A 17,392-nucleotide genomic window follows, 5' to 3' on the forward strand; every position below is an offset into this window, starting at 1 on the left:
AAACTGGTTTAGCAAAAAGACATACAGAGTTCCCTTAAACAGTCCAACTTTAAGGCACGTCTGCATGCATTCCTACTGCCTGTGACAATAGTAACACTTCCTTTCAGCCTAATAGGTCCTGAGCCCCATCCTTTGTCTGCTGATTAACTGCTCTATTCATTGACCAGACCACTAATTGCATGCTCCTTATAGTTACCCTACATTACTGTAAGAATTAATGAGACACAATTACAGCTCCCAGAAATCTCAGGCCTAGCCAACTGCAAAGCACTCCAACTGAATAAGAACTCCCCAAGAATAAAGAGAAAAATTCAGCCCATTGTTCACAGGAAGCAGAATGTTTTTTGTTAAAAAATTGTATTTATTTGAAGCTGTTTCATAATTAGGCCCTGGAGAGAAATAAAAAGAGAGAGAGAGAAAGAGAGAGAGAGAGAGAGAGAGAGAGAGAACAGAGAAGGAACTTGGGAACCAGCATTCACTGAGAAATCACAGTGGATGCAAGGAGATGCACAGACAGTTCAGATATGAGGAAAAAAAAACAAAAGGAATGGAGTGCATGAAAAAATAGTGCTATGAACAATACAAACACCTATTCAGCCGTTTAAACAGAGCATGTCCCACTGTGTGGGAATAACCACTAACACAATCCCACATTCGGCTACTATACCTGCAATTTTAAACAACTTAAAATAAGCATATGGCATGCCATCAGAAACATCCCTATTACGGGAGGAAAGGAGGGATTTCATTTTCCACTCCTAGAATTTAATATGCCTAAGAACTCAGTGTCTATAGCCATGAAAGTCAAATGGAAGGACAGAAAGCACTAGGTCATTCTCCTAAACGTTGTCAGTTTTTGGAAAGGCAGCCATACTGAAAGCTGCACTCACTTTTAATCTGTGTAATCAACAGCCATAGCTATTCAAAGTCTCAGTGACTACAATCACTACCTATTAGCCTATAAGTAGTTCAAAAGCTATTATTTTCACATGAACAATTTTACAATGCTAAGAGACAGCGTTAAGTTAAGGAAGTTAATATGCAAAGCCAGTATTCTTTGTTACAAAGTTCTCTTCTTGCATTGGTTCAACATATTTTCTTCACATTAATTTAATTTAAATTATATGTATAGTTTGGCAAAGTCACTGGTACTTAAAACAGAGCTTGAAATGTAGCATTATGCTTTAGAGCCTCAGTAACCATTTTCCAAGGTACAATTTCTAGCCGTCACTTAGACCCCAAACTAAGAATGTCATAGAGTGGCATTACTAACTCCAGAACCAACGTCACTGGAGAGAGACATTTTTGTGTGACTCTACGGGGATGCTCAATAATTGCACCTACCCACAGTAATAGTTTAAATGCATGGAAAACATATGTTCTTCTGATACCATCACTCACTAGTATCACAGCAGAACGCTTTCCTGCATGAAGTAGTCAGCTACCACCGTGTGGTGCCGAATCCCAAGCAGGAAACAAGGCACGAATATGGATCAGAGACCTTTGTGTTCAGTGTATAAGTAGTACAGTATTCCTATCATACAACAGCACTCATTAACTTGGAGGTGCTTTGTTAAATGGCCCCCTGTGAATGGACCAGTAACTGCAGGGAGTGAATTGCAATTTCTGTATTGCAAAATATCTCCCCTTTATGATTATGTTTGCATCCAATCCCTTGGTTATACCTTTACTTGCCATCCTCGACTGGATTCATCTACCAAGGAGACTGCAAGCCTACAAATTCATGCATTTCCAAGATAAGTTGCTAGGACTTCAACTGAAAATACCAATTTCTATTAACCTTAACTGGTTCATCAACCTCTGTGCAGCACCACAGAGCTTACATGTGCAGCTTTGGTTCTGGCAGCATTATTTGAAATGAGCTTTCAGCATCCCTTGAAAAAACCTTTGAGGAAAAAGGAAAGCTTTGTTTCAAATAAAACATTACCTGGTTCATTCAAATCATTTGTATTTCATGTCCAAAAATAGAAGAACAAGCCCAAATTCCTGCAGCAGAGAGTTTTTAAGTGACATGAAATTAATTCCACTATTGCAAATAATGTATTCTGGTATCTGGTCCCACCTTCATTTCTGATGTTACTTTCACACATTATAAAATAACTTGAACAAATACCAAAATGGATAGGCTTAAGGCAAACTGCAGTTAGGATCTACCTCTCTGTGTAATAGAAGACAGAGTCCTTCCTGCAGACAGCCACTAAGAGCCCACTCCCTACATCATCACTTCAAACTGCAGGAGAACGTCTAGAAGAAAGATAATTAAAAATACATGCAGGTACTGCATCTAGAAACTAGAAAAAGCCTTCAAGACCCAATCCTTATTCACTTTGCACTATTTATATTCTGCTCTCTGCTGTTCCACTATCAACTTTAGAACTGCCTGTGGTTTATGGTGCTGCATGTAGGTTTAGCAAAAGACTGTCCTGATCCCTCATGTGCTTACAAGCACTTCCTCGGATGCAGTCACCCAAGGAATCTTCCACTTCTGTACTTCTCACATTGTAGTTTATTCGCTGTATGTTACAAGACAGAGAAGAAGCTTCCCTGCTGAAGGGTTTCCTGCCTTACTATTCTTTGTCAGATTGCATCCAGACTCCCTTCTTTCCACAAGTACTTCAATTAACCAACGGTTATGCCTATACTGTGTCCTAAGTGTGCCCCAAGACTATCTCCAGGACTAGAACCACCAACAGTGATAAACTGGAAAATTCATGCAATGCCAGGTGTTATTCATGCAATTTGCAACGGTAAGATAACCGTGCAGAGGATAAATAGGAGACAGACACCACATACTATTCTTAGAACTGCTCTAGAGGTCACTCTTCAGAATAACGTAAGCAAAGCCTATGATATTATCTGTGTGCGTAGTGGTAAGCTTGCATACGAGTCCCTGCAGGATGAGACCTATAGCTGATTTACGCTAGAAACGTTAATACGGAAATTACGCTAACAAAAGTCCTCTTCCCATGCAACTTACACCTGTCCCTCAAGAGGAGTAAAACGTGCAGGTGAAATGACTTCTTACACAGCATCTGCACTAGGGTTTTTGTTAGCAGGGCTATGCCAGCAAAAAATCATCTCCCTCCCTGATAGTCCTATTCAATAACACTTTTAAGTGTAAACCAGGTGTCAGTGTTTCAGTTACGACAGGAAAAGAGTTCTGTGCTAGTCATGAGCTAAAATATGCAGCCTTTCATGACCTGTAAAACCCTTGCTTCCAAGGAGGTCAAATCCAGCGATCGTCTTTTCCACCAGCATAATCCCTCAGAAGTACTGACATTAATGTGGTACTGCAGTAATAGATATGGAGTCTCTAGTACAGAGATACAGAGCAGGTGAAAATACCACATCCATCAACAAGCCAATGCTGTTCTGCATTTCCACACTGCATTAAAGCTACAAAAAAAAAAATCCAGTGCATGGCAAATACCAGCATTTCCATGTAAAAATGTACAGTTATGTTTAGATTAGACTAAAAATAATTTGAAATTTACAAAATATTTGGATATTTCACTTGGTTACATTTGACATTCAGAAAGATTCAGATGATTCTAAAAGATTCTATAGATTGAATTCTCAAGTGCATCTGATATAGCAGAAGGTTAATAATATCGGTTTGAGAGGAGCTTGATAGCTTTTAAATACAAGGTTCCTAAGTGCATTCTGAGAAGTAGCATATGGCACCAAGAAACAACCCTACAGCTGAACAAAGGCAGGGAAGATGCCCTGCCACCACAGGCAGAATGTCTCTCAAGGATCACCAACACTGCAGCTGTTCCTAACCTACTTTACCTCCAACACTGCAGCTGTTCCTAACCTAATTTACCTCATTCACTTTCTCATGGTCTCCCCTTCTGTTGCTCCCTGACCCTCTGAGATGACTTACGGAACATGCTTAGGCCTTGCAATGAGGAGGCGATGGAGCAGGCCCTTTGAAAGCACCCCTCACTGAAGCAGAGAGTAAGGGCCATGTCCACCAAGAACATTTCTCACTACAAGAGAAAAGGATCAGTATGAATAAAGTGTTTTCAACTACCTGCATATGCAATCCTCAGGGTCATTGATTAATCCGTATGTGATCAGCATTTGAGATAGCAACCAGCACAAATCTTTGAGCAACCAGTAACCGTCAATCACGTTCATTTCTTTAATAAATGTTCTCTTTTTGAATATACAGAATGGAAACAAGTTTCATCAGCAAAAACAGTCGGTATTTAAGCAGTTAAGTGCTTAAATATCACTTAAGTCACTATTGCAAACTGTATCCTACTTTTAAAACTATTTGCGTTTTTTGAACTATTTTAGCATTCTTGATAATCCACTAAAATCACTCAATGCCCAAACTGTGGCAAGACTGAGACTGGATGAAAACTGTTCACATACCACTAACTTGGAAAAACACTGGTACTAGTCTAGAAACCAATCTACTCTTATAAATCAGCTTTACTCTTACAAACAATAAAAAGGGGGAACATTTTTTCAAGGAGGCAACTGTAGCATAGAGCACTTACCCCCTTCCCTTCTCACCTTATTCACTGCCCTTCCAGTACTCTTTCTTCCACCTATTTACTTGCACCACCCAGAAATCCCAGCACCTTGGACACCAGTGGAGCAACTTCCTCTTTCTGGGGTCCACGGTCTGTCTACCTTCAGTGCTGCCACATAAAGCCTAAGTCCATAAATCACATGGATAAGAGAACGCTGCCATCCCATTCAGGGACTGGAAAATACTCCCTTGTATTCTCTTTTCCCTGGTGTATTTTTCCTCATGTTTTAAAAGCAGTATGGTACAACACCAACTGTATGGAAAGAAAAAGGGCCTTCTCACTCCTCTCGTTCATCCTTTCCCTATTCTTCCTAAGCCTAGAAGCTTTTTCTCTTCCTCATCATCCGCACCAGAGCAGCTACTAACATTTGTCCAGCTCTTGATCTGGACAGCAGCAGAAGCCAACATGTGTAGACTATTTGCCTTCTTTTGATCACTTTCATCTACCCAGGACACCAGGATCCCTCTTGCCAACAACTGCTATGGTTCGGTGCACAACCAATGCAGTGCAATTATTTGCACAGGGATGGGCAGGCAGAGTGCCAGAGGAAGAGGGGCAAAATTTGGTTCATGATAACATGAAAAAAGCAACACTGCAGTCGAAGGATGGTGGGTTTTACAGCTTTTTTTTTTTAAACACTGTAGTCCTTGTTTACATCTCTTTTTATTCCTTTCTACTTCTGCTACACTTTAAGGAAAATTGTACTATGCAAGTTAAAAGTCTAGTGTGGGAAGAAAATATTAACACACCTCAGTAACAGAGAGCCTCTGTGGCAAACTAAAGAAAGGAAAAGTCTGATCATAGGAAAGGTTCTTTTATGCCCTAATTTACTACTGCTAATTTCAGAAGATGAACCAGCAGAATCATTTCAGTGACAGAAGCATTAGACCGACATAAGTTTTGGCAGTATTCAAATTACTTGTGGCAAGTACCTCTACCCCTACCCTTTTTGTCAGTCAAATGAAGTAGAATTCAGCTGACATGCAAATTCCATATTGGGCATACACTGGTCAGAAAACGGACCGAGTGAAAAAATAGTCATAACCTCATCATTTTTGAGCCTTAATGATTTATTTTATGGAATCTTTATAGGGTATGCAGCTCTATTAATACCAAAGGTATTACACTTCATACGCGCCAGTGTGAAAGACAAGCCAGGCACTGGAAATCACGTGTGCTAGTGCCTTTATTAGGTACACAAAGTGTAAGAGTAGAAAGAGCTGAAAAGGAACAGACAGTCCAAAGAAATACAGGATAAGACTAGAAAGAAACATATCCCATAACAGAGGCATAATTAAGCATTCAAATTGCCAATTAACAGTAAAGAGCCAACGAGGAACATGCATGGAAGAATGCAGGGATGTGGGGAGAATTAAGGCGCTATATTGGAGAAGTAAGCCTTATTCAGGGAGAGGTTCAGGAGTGGGAAAGGTATTTAGGCTCCTAAATCCTACTTAGGAACTTAAACTCCCATTCAGATCCACAGGAAATTAGCCACCGAAACATCTCTTAGGATCGGGGCTCAAGGATCACCACTGTAGGCATCAGTATACATGCCTCTGTGGCACCTGTCTTGCTGTATTAGGCAACTAGAAGCATATTACCAAGAAACCCTTGATGCACCAGTGACTTAGAACAAAACTCCCTCTCTACCATAAAGACATTTAATGTCCTACACATGCAACCATTTAATGAGACTAAGTAAAAGCGCTGGAATAGCAGTCGTATTGTAAAAATGCAGAGTATGGGGGAAGGGAAGTTGTAAGCAACTGCTTCTCCTGAACCTATCTACTGGATCAGAAATAAGAGGCCTTTCTTATTTCCTCTGTAAAGTGGCCGGCCGGCCCCTCTTCACACACAACTATCATGTATTATTTGTATTACTGTATGACCTACAAGCTCAGTTCATGGATCAGCCCTACACATATGCAAAGAAAAAAAAGCATGTTTACATACCTGATGAAAGTCATGACACCCAAATATGAGCCATAACATATTTTTTTAACTTTATTGCCTAAAAGCAAATCTAATTACTATCATCCATTGTAGAAGTACCATTCAAGAACATTCTTCATATTACAGTAGAACAGACTTAGGAAAGAGAAATATGCATTGAAGAACAATGAGGGGCACAGATTAACTCTAGACAGGCAAGAGAAATGCCTTCTTTGCAGACAGGTTTTTGTTAATATAGATAGATAAAATGCATTCCACGTAAGTGACTAATAAAAACAGAAGAAATGAGAACACTGTTCTGGTAATTAAAATCCCGCAGAGCTTTCTGTTCTAAACGGGAGAATACATTTAATATAGTCTATAAAAAATGTTCCCCAGCAGTAATTAACCTTTCCACTCAAAAGCCTAGTGTAATGATACTTTAACTTCAGCAACCCACAAAAATACAAGAATAACTTACGAGAAACAACACAGGAAATAACCATCTTCGGGACAACCTGCTACTAATATGTTTATAGAGTAAATTATGATTTAATGAAGATATTCTTAGCAATACAAATGTTCATACTCCTTTTTTTTTTTTTTAATTCAGCTAGGGGTTTTATTTCATTTACCTCATTAAAGAGGTGACAGTGTAAGAATCTACCTTGCAAGTTAAAGAAATGTACCATTTGGTCATGCTCTGTACTTTCAGACCACCTTGGTTACACAGATGGGCAGGCTGAAGAAAAATTAAGTGCTCTGTCTTGTAACAGTTAGTGTTAAAACAAACCATATACATCGCATTTCTGTTAGCTGAAATCATAACCAAAAAAATTAGTGCTCTGCCTTATTTTTTTTTTCAGAATAAACTTTCATAATTAAACTTTCTACTTTTCCAAGCAGCTGACTGTGTATTCCTGCACAGTGGGTGGTTTTCTCCACAGATATATTGACTTGGGCAATAAACAAAGCAGAGATCCCTGACTGGAGTTTACAGCTAAATTTAACTATGCACATTTTTAGTTAAATTTGCATAACTGTCTTTCAACATTAAGAAAAAATAAAAGTTGCAATTGAGTGAATTTGGACATTGTATTGCTTTTTCAGAAAAAAAAAACCTGAGATTTAATTTGTAATTTCCATATTTACTGAGGTTGTACAAGGAAGTTTGTGCAAAAATTCCTGGTGCTGCCTTGGGGAGATTTTAAAGATGGGAGCATACTAACCTTTCACATGGAAATGAAGCTTCTCTTTAACGAAGATGGTTTAAATAATTATAAAATACTGATGAAGGGACACTACATTCTGGAAAGTAGTTTCTCTCTCTCTCCATCCCCAAACCAAAAATATATTTAAAAGGGTGTTTTGAAAAAAAAAAAAAAAACTTTTCCCTACCAGGCTGAAAATGTGTCCCCACAAAACATTAACAGGTCAGTCAGCATCAGTTTCTTATACTTTCAGATGGCAGAAACTGGATCTTTCATGGATTTCACAGTGAAAGTGATTTTTCGTATTTTCACAATACTGCTTCATCACTAACCCCTCAAAGTTATGTTGTGAACAGCCACAAATTCACCTTCTCTCTCTCTCTCTTTTTTTTTTTTTTTTTTTTTGCAGCATCTCTTTTCAGATGATGTCCAGCATCCTGGACATCTGGAACAAGGGTCTTTCCTCTAATTCCTTTAAAGCTAAGTTACTTCACCAAGGTCTGCCTATCCACAAAAATTAGACATAGGGATACAGTTGTCCCAGCATAAAATGTTTTAGAGCAACACAAATATTTCCATACGGAAGACAGAAAGTCATACTACTCTGAGGTATTTTTCCAATATGAAAGTTGAATGTACACCAGGGATTATACTAGTATTGCTTTTTTAAACTGAAATAGTACTTTTTTACCAATAATGCTGACACAATCTCTTTTATCAAATTATGAAAATGCTCACGTTATCACAGCGTGTACTTTATGGCTCCCATAACTGCACTTGCCCTGGGCAGGATTCCAGGCACCTGCAACCTATGCTAAGGTCTTTAGGGTTTGGCTATTCCTCAACTGGAAGAAGGAATGAATAACATCCTCGAAAAAATGAAGAACTTGGTCACCACATTAAGACATTGCTTACAACTAAATGTGCAGGTAAGTGGCCCACTCTTTCTTTTCTTAGGTTTCAGATGAAACAGATACAACATTGACACTGAGTTAACAAGGTATCTAACACCCCAGTGAGACGTACAGATGCGCTCACACCTCCTAGAGCACTTCTAGCACACCCCGCAGACTTGGGCAAGTGGCTCTGAATCACGCTCCTGAATTTCTCCTGCATATAACATAACTACAACTTTTTTTTTTTTTTTAGTAAGCAAATCCTACTGTGAAAGAAGTACACTATGACTACCACCTCTAGCACTCAAAGCACTCAAATTCAGGCTGTGGATCTAAACAGTCTTGCATCATCACAGTTTAACTGAAGATGGTGACACTCTGTAGAATAGCTCGTCTCCCTACAGAGAACCCAGTTCTGGGATCCCAGCTTTACACCGTTACATTAGATTTTTTTTCTTTTTTTTGGCAAAGTGTTGCATACCGGCACTACGCTACAGAGAAAGTTGAGGAAGGGGAAGAGTAATTTTTTTCTGCAAAAGTGTAATGAAAACTAAGTAAATAATCTCGGTAATACAGAGCATTTAATTGGAAGCTACTGACAAGTTCTATGCATTCTGGTGCAATCATAAAAAACAAAAAAATACAAAAAAAATATGATTTGCAGTAAGCATGGTAACCATGAGAGCGCACTGGGATATGTTTATGACATTGAAGTCAATGAGAGTCAAGGCCCACAATTCTCCAAACACAAATTGCTGAGTAGGAAATCAAGCCAGCAGTTCAACATTTCTGAATCAGGTACTGTTCAGCAGAATTAATGAATTAAAGATTAACTTGCTCGCAGAGCATGTGTACACGGTCACCTCATGAGGCCATCACTAGGAAGGCAACAGATCTTCTTAGAAGAACTGGCTCTACCTGAAGCTAATTAACAGATATGCTGACTGTAAATAAAAGCAGGAGGTGGTAAACAGAAAAGAATAGGAAGTGTGATGGAGCTCCCAACTGACGCAGCGTGTCAATAAATGTTAGTTAAAACTTAGATGCTGCTTTTGTACTCTCTTAAGGAAATCTATTACTATCACATTATTCTGCAACACAGCCTAACCTAATTTCTCTGCTTCCTACTAGAGAAGATATTTTGGATCAACTCTACATTTATTAATTACAAAATCAAGCTTATTAAAGTTATTGTTTTATGTTCAGAATGAATCAGCTGATTTAAAAGTAGAAATTATGATATTCCTTATAGCCCAGTACAAACTAGTAGCTCTAGTTCATAGAAAAATACTCAAAACGTTTCAAAAACACCAGTGAGATCAATGCAAAAGCTGTATTCGACAGACAAGAGACTGAAATCTACAACGGGAATTAGGATTTTATAACCAGAGAAATATTTTTTTTCCCCTCTACCTTCAGCATTTCCTAAATCTGCAGAAAAATATAGTTTAACTCTTTGGGTTTTGGCATGAGATTCCTTATATCTATTTTAACACGGCATTTTCCTTCACTGACTCACAACTTTCCTGCCAATAACGGGCTACCTATGAAAAAAACAGTTTTGATGGTATTAAATACTGAAGGAATGGTAATGTCCATCCCCCACTCCCTGCATCAAACACCCAAAATTTAACTCCCACTGCAAGTTAGATTGTTTTGTTTAAGTCCCCTCTCTCATTTAAAAATACAATTTTATAAACTTCCTCAAGCAAGCAGACGCTTTAAAGTAACCAGGACCACTGACATTAGTAAAGACTATTTTCCCGAGAAAGTTTTGCAGGGTGTAATCTTCTCTTTTCCTTGAAGTTTTAGTAGTTACTACCTGCTACTTAAATGAAGGAAATTTAATAGTCTCAGTCCAATAACTTGTGAACACATGTTTACTTTGCACCCAATTATTTCCCACAGTTCTTCCAGTTTCAAAAGAGTGGACAGATTTGGCAGCTCCACTTGCCTCTCACTTCTTGACACTATCATTAAGATTCAGATTAAGGCATATAAATGATGTGAGAGAGCCTGTACTGTCCTTGCCATACTTTGTCATCTAGAGACGGCATTACACTCTCTCTTTCACTTCACAAATTTTTAAGTTACTTTTAAAGGAATGTATATATTTTTATTGTATTTTTAGGAAAGCATGGAAATAATTTTGGTTTTTTCCCCAACTCAAATTTGAATATACTCAGATATCTCTTTATAAAATGATTACTTTAAGTAAAGATAATCAACTATATAGCACTATGCTTCCAAAAATATGTGGATTCCACACTATTGATTAACAGCTGTAAAGTGGTACCATGAGAACTCACTCTTATAACTACACTTTAGTATTGTGCTCTCCGTCCTCCGCCCTCTTTCCCACCACAACTGTAGTTGTAGAATCATGGATTTCTTTTTCAATAATATTCAAAGTATTAAATTTTGTCTGGCTATTATCTTTTCCTGTAAAATATTTATTTAAAATAATTCCAGAACAGTAATAGGGAAGAGGGAAATTACTGGTCATCTACTGACAATGTACTATAATTAAATACTGTTGGCAGTAAATGCAAAGACCGTATGTGTACCCTGTCAGGTAAAGAAACAAAAGAGCTCCTATCTACTGTGGTCAATGCAACTGCCAGGTAATATTAAGTATACATTGATATGACTAGATATATCCACTTTCAGCTAATCACAGCACTTCAGAAGAGTTTATTTAAAACATAGAAATATTTAGCTGCAGTCTTACAAAACTAAGCATGTGCTCATTTGCAGATTTCATCATTAATGCCTATGAAGGGCCAAAAAGTGGAATAATGCTCAGCAGTCATGAAGGGATCTAAATTATGTTGCCATGAAAACAAAGTTAAAAATATCTAGAAAGATATTTCTGTAAGAGGGTAAGATGCAAAACATGCAACAAAAAATTACAATCAACTTTTACTTAAAAAAAAACAAGCAATAAAAAATAACAATCAGCTTTCGCTCAAGAACACCACACGTTGCCAGCTCCTGATGGATTCTGGCTAGTCTGCATTCAAATATTGAACTAATAATGGAACATAACACATCCTAAAACTAATGCAAGTCATATTAACAGTTTTCCTCCTTGAATTTCAGTATTAGCCATGTTTTCTCTTCTCGCCTTAATACAAAGTTGAGTGAACTCTGCAGGCATCTTACACTTACACTCTGTCCACTGGCTTTGGAAGAATACCCAAAAAGGTTCACCATTATATTTAAGGCATGGTTGTAGCAAATTCTTATCACTGCAAGAGACAAGAGAGAATGAAAGAGAAATGAAAGCTGCAAAAGTAAAAAAAAAAAAAAAAAAAAAAGAATATAAGTTTTGAGACTCTAGAATCGTAACCTATTTAAATGAAATTCTGTATTTCAATGCTGGTATCACTTGTGATTGGCTTACGCCATTCTTGGAAAATGAAGTTTTACTTCTGATAAATATTGCTGAATTTCAAGTTACCAAAGCCTGCACTTATTTTTTCTGACTCAAGAATGGCTATGCCAGTTCAGATCAAAAATCTATTTAGCTCAGTATCCTCCTTCCAAAAGCAGCCATAAAACAGGGCGAAGAGAAGAGAGCAAGAGCAGGGAAATCATATACAGTGTTTTCCCTGAATACCCTCCCAGCCTTCCACTATATTCGACTCAGGGGAGTTCCTGAGACTGATGTGATTTATCTATTTAGTTTCCCCCACTGGGTGTCTCTCAAGTACTTATTCTGTTCCCCTTCAAATCCACACAAACTTTTTGCATCCACAGCATCCTGGAGTAAGGCTTCCTTGGGCATAGAACTGAGAATTACACGTGCGGTGATGCGATCTTTTGTGTATACTCACTGTCAGTGGACACAGCTACTCACGTTTGCTTATTAAAATCCAGCCAAAACAAAAAAGCAAGATTGAAGCACCCCTTGAAAGAAACTGAGTTTGCACATATTGCCAGTATAAGTTCAGTCTAGTGGGAACTAGCACTGAACACTGTAAAATGCTGCAATAGCAAGAATTATAACAAGGTCGAATACAGCTAGAAAAGCAGGCAGATGTCATGAGTGAAAAAACAGACACCCTAACAAAGGCAGCAAAAAACCTCAGAGAGCCTCCCTCAGTCCAACAACTGAATTTTGATCCAGGGAGGTTAAATATAGGGCTGCTTGAAAATTTTCCACTGCATCTATTTTTTGATGAGAAATTGGGTTTTCAGCTACACACTTTTTGGTTGGATTTTTTTTGGCATGTCTGAAGAATGTGCTTTGTGCTTCTGCAAATATACTTTTCTCACCAAAAAGGCAAACTTACCGATCAGAATATTTTGATTGGAAACAAAAAGGTTGATTAAGAAGTGCTAGTGCTGCATATCATTAAATCTGTGTCTTACCTGGTTCACGTGGCAGATCTCCTCCTCTATCAACTGGACTCGCCATTTAAATGACAACCTCAACAGCTGATCACTTTGAAGGATTCCCTACTTCCTCTACTCCCTGCGAAGAGGGGAGATCATGGCACAGTATCAAAGATGGCAGGCAGCCTCAACTTTGCAGAACAGGACCAGCAGGCGTCCAAATGACAATGTCAGAGAAGGACCACAGTAACATTTTTCAAAACAAAAAGTTTTAGTTTTCTGAAAAGTTTTCTAGCCCTCTGAATTCTGCCAAAACAAGTAGGTCTGTCCTGGAAAAGTAAGACAAAAGTGAAAAAAAACTTTATATTTTTCTTCAAATAATCTTGCAGGAAATCATAGCGGTCAAGTAAGGTTTTAGTCCTTAACCTGTAAATTCCAACCCAGCATCTGAATCCATACACACACAAATCAGAAATACTTTAACAGTCAGACATTTCAAGTTTTCCACAATAGCCCTGTTAGCTGGACTACTCTAAAGCTAAGGAGCTAAAATCAAACAAAAACAATCGGCGTTTGTTAGATGGGATAACTTAGTGTTGTGAGCCCTAAGTAATAAAAGATCAACCAGCATAACACATACACAAGCCCAAGTGAGTAAAGGATAAACACAGGAGAACTGCATTAATTCAAACAGTGTGCTTGTAATAGTCAAGAAAGAACATAATACAGAAAATCTGTAAATCCGGATAGGGAAAGTAGCAAGAAAATTGAGATATTCCACTTATTCCATTCTTTCAAAACAGTTAATTCAGTAAATTAAGCAGCAGGAATCAATATGACAAAGCTAAAGCAACAAATAGTAGGAGTAACAGCTATTCCACTACGGCTGTCATCACCCTTTTCCTTAGGAACCCCAAATCCCCTGGAACAATTGAAAGCCTCTCATCCAGAAACAGGCCCGGACCCACCCAAAGCAGTGAAGAACCTAACTCATGCTACCAGGGACGACACTTGCTACTTGATCTTTAAGCCCACATTTCTATTATCCATCTCCTGCCCTGGGGCTGCTGCCTACCACAGCTCTCCCTCCCCGCAACCGTGAATGCAAAATAAATGAATAAATAAAAGAACTAAAAGGGAAAAAAAAAAATCAATCAAGACGGCATCTTTTGTAACAGTGTTGTGAGTCCACAAACTGAAAATAAAGCTTATACCAATGGGCCACTCTTTTTGCTTTTCCCCCTACCACACACACAGAGGACAGCTCCTGCCATCATTAGCACCAACCAAGATCTAATAACATTCAAAGTAACTGGCATATAAAAACCCTTTTTGAAAACTCAAGGGCTAAAAGGAAAGGAGGGACATTTTGCTGTTACAGCAAAAGTTCCTCTCAGCACTTTGTTTTTCAGTTACAGCATTTTTTATTAAAATAAAAATAGAGGAAAGTTTTTAAGGGTGAGTTTCAGCTGAGACTAGGTACCCTAAGAGCTCCATATAAGCAATCCCAAACATTACTTAACTCTGATGCCCTGCATGGAGTTAATATCTTTGACTAATACTATAAAGTGAAAAGTGCTAACACGACTTGTCATTCTCAAGGCCAATGTATCTATCAAAATTAATACAAGCCCAAGCCTGCTGTCCTTATTCATATTTGAAATCACCAGTCACTCATGTGTTGTTCCAGCAAAATTAGCAAGTGAAGGATTAGCCAGCTCCAACCCCAGAGACAAAAATTTTGTTCAGAGTAAGTGAAACACAAAGAATAAATATTCAGAATGAGTGATGACAGATATGTTTGTTGTTTCAATTTTAACTTCAGGGCAATGAGTAATTTCAGTAGCAATCTCTAAGTGTGATTTTTATCATTCGATACTTTTAAAATTACTACTGTGCATCCTCCATCTAAAGCAGGGATTGGAAACAGTGATACTTAAAGACTGTGGACTTCAAACACATGCAAAACACTGTTCCTTTGAATTGTGCTATTATTGACTTTCGAGGTGCAAAAAGTAGTTTCAGAATTTAAGAACAACTTTGTATTGTTCAAGGATTAACAACACAAGTTCCTCTTCAAATCAGTTGCACACAATTTCACTTCCTGATTTTATCTGTGTTTTATCCTTATCCATGCCTTTCAACACAAAGTGTCACTTCTTTCCTTCAGTTCATGTTCATGAAATACTTCTTCCTAAGTGCACGGCCTCATTAATTTTTCATTTCATTTACAGCATGCGAGAGGACATACACATAAGCTAACGTCTCCATATAATTTATGCAAATGTTGGTAAATCAAAGTGGACTACATTGCCTAATACGTCCCTGCATAAACTCAGATAACCCAGACTAGCCTACTACGGATGGGGCATCCTTAGCTCAAAGCCTTTCATATCAGCTCCTTACAATATAGTAACTGAGCCACTCCATATCTGCTTTACAGTATATGAGAAAGAATTCTGTACTCCCTGCTTCTCTCTTATGGTTCTTCCCTACACACTGTCAGCATCAAAACTCAGAATTGGTAGCAGTTGCTTGTGCTATTATCCTGTCTACTATCGCATAACCCAAATATATATACACCATTAAGATCAAGTTATAGAGCCCCCTTAACTCCTCAAGTAAATCTGGCATTAAAGACCAGAGGTATTGCAGTCTGTAGCACAGGTGGGCTATTAATAGAGTCTGCCAAACAGCTGGCAAAATAAAAAATTAATATTAGGTCAAAATGAAAAATGGTGTCCCCAAGAATACTCACTTTCTTTCATAATCCTTATAATCCGTGTCTTCTTGCATCCCTTCCTCCTCCATTGTGCTTCGCTAAAGACAAAACATCATACGACTGCGCTGAGCGACAACACAGCGCAGCCCAGTCATTGATCGCACGGTGTGGAGGAACAGAGGCAAGTCCTTTGACAGAGATTGATTTTATGTATGCTAAACAACTGTTCCCGCTAACAGTTGCCCTGTGCTGATTCTGCTGTTCCTGCTGCTTCTCTAGCTAAGCCTACCTATCCAAAGCAGCCTCAGGAAGAAGTTTGATCATGGTGTGCTCCCATGCTCTGCAGAAAGTCCTCTAATGACATTCAGGCCCACAGCCTGCAGCTTCACTGCTGGAGCCCTCCTCAGAACACAGCATCGATCAACCACTTTGTCATCCTCCTTTATGGTACAGGGACAGCAAAGCACACTTGCAGCAGTTTCTCCTCCTTCTCTGTCACCTGCTCACTGTACTCCAGGAGTAAGACTAGATTCAGCCCATTTTCTTTTTTGCCTGCAGGCTCTCTCACCTCTCACTGACCAGTGGTAGCATCATGCCCCTCCACAGTCAGGTTTGACATCCCTGAAAAGTTAGTAAACAGAACATGATTTTTCCTGTCTGCAAAAAGTTGACGTGGATGACAGTAAAAAACAGGCTGCCCCAGAAGATGTGTCAATGCTATTTATACTTTCTCTGAGGCAATAAAAATCCATGAAAATAGAAGATATATATGCGTACTAGTACTCTCCCATCCCTGTTTTTGCAGGATTCTGAGTGCTGGATTTTTGCTGATAATTCCTGCTTTGCATACTTGCAGAAGTACAAATCAGTGCGTTCCTTTCCATACGTGGACTGCCCACCATGTTGCTCAACTCTGGACCACATGTGGCATGAAGAAGAAAAGGTTGGACTGGAAAAGAAGAGTTTCTTTCACCTTTAATTGGCACTTTTTAGGGAAAAACTGAACAGAAGATGCCACAACTCCACCTCACACTGCCTACTAACCTTGCAGCAAAGATATTCTTTCCTTCGGTTCCCATTTACCCTGCCCTTAAAAAGTCCTCCAGTTTCTAGTGTCATGCTGTTGTTCAGTGTTTTGCCCATGCAAAATCTCTTATGTCTTGTAGCTAGCCAGAATTTGTGGAGACAGTCCCTGGATAAAGCTCTGTGGCCTGCGATAGGAAGGAGATCAGCCCAGACAGCTATAACAGCCCCTTCTGGATTTAATCCATGAAATTACTGGCTTCAGTCAAGGCTTCATTCTAACAAGATTATTTGAACAATTTCCACGGACGGAGTTTTTCTTTTCAAACATTTTTATAAAAGCACCATTCATTGACCTATCCAACGCAGACAATGCCATACCAAAATTAACTGGTGAACAGTAGGTGGGAACTAAAAAGCAATTTTATTTCACTCTTATAAACTAAACATCTAGGGGTTTTTTTAATAAAAAAAAATCTTTAAAATCCTGGAATTTATGAGCAATTTTTCATTTTCAAATAAGAAATCAAGAGCCAATTTACTAAGCCCCCTACACTATAAAGCCCTGTAGTTATCATTACATCTTTTGGTGTGATCCATATGATACCGAGCGCAAAGTTTTACTCCCACAAAAAAAAAAAGAAAAAACATATATATTTTAGGAGGAACATTGACTGTATCTCAAGTAGTGGCCTA

The 17,392-nt window shown here is 38.5% G+C and overlaps 1 long non-coding RNA gene across 6 annotated transcripts in view; it reads right to left on the bottom strand.

Annotated features, from left to right (window-relative positions):
* The window catches only part of LOC104150003 (uncharacterized), a 189,912-nt gene that overhangs the window by 169,504 nt on the left and 3,016 nt on the right, over window positions 1-17,392 (bottom strand). For all 6 annotated transcript variants that reach the window (XR_011139551.1, XR_011139550.1, XR_011139549.1 and 3 more), the window contains exons 2-3: window positions 12,988-13,280; window positions 11,782-11,861 (exon numbers count right to left, since the gene is read on the bottom strand). This is a non-coding gene — a long non-coding RNA (uncharacterized lncRNA). The remainder of the gene's footprint in view (window positions 1-11,781; window positions 11,862-12,987; window positions 13,281-17,392) is intronic.

This window comes from Struthio camelus, chromosome 2 (assembly GCF_040807025.1).
Source record: "Struthio camelus isolate bStrCam1 chromosome 2, bStrCam1.hap1, whole genome shotgun sequence".
Lineage (NCBI taxonomy): Eukaryota > Metazoa > Chordata > Aves > Struthioniformes > Struthionidae > Struthio > Struthio camelus.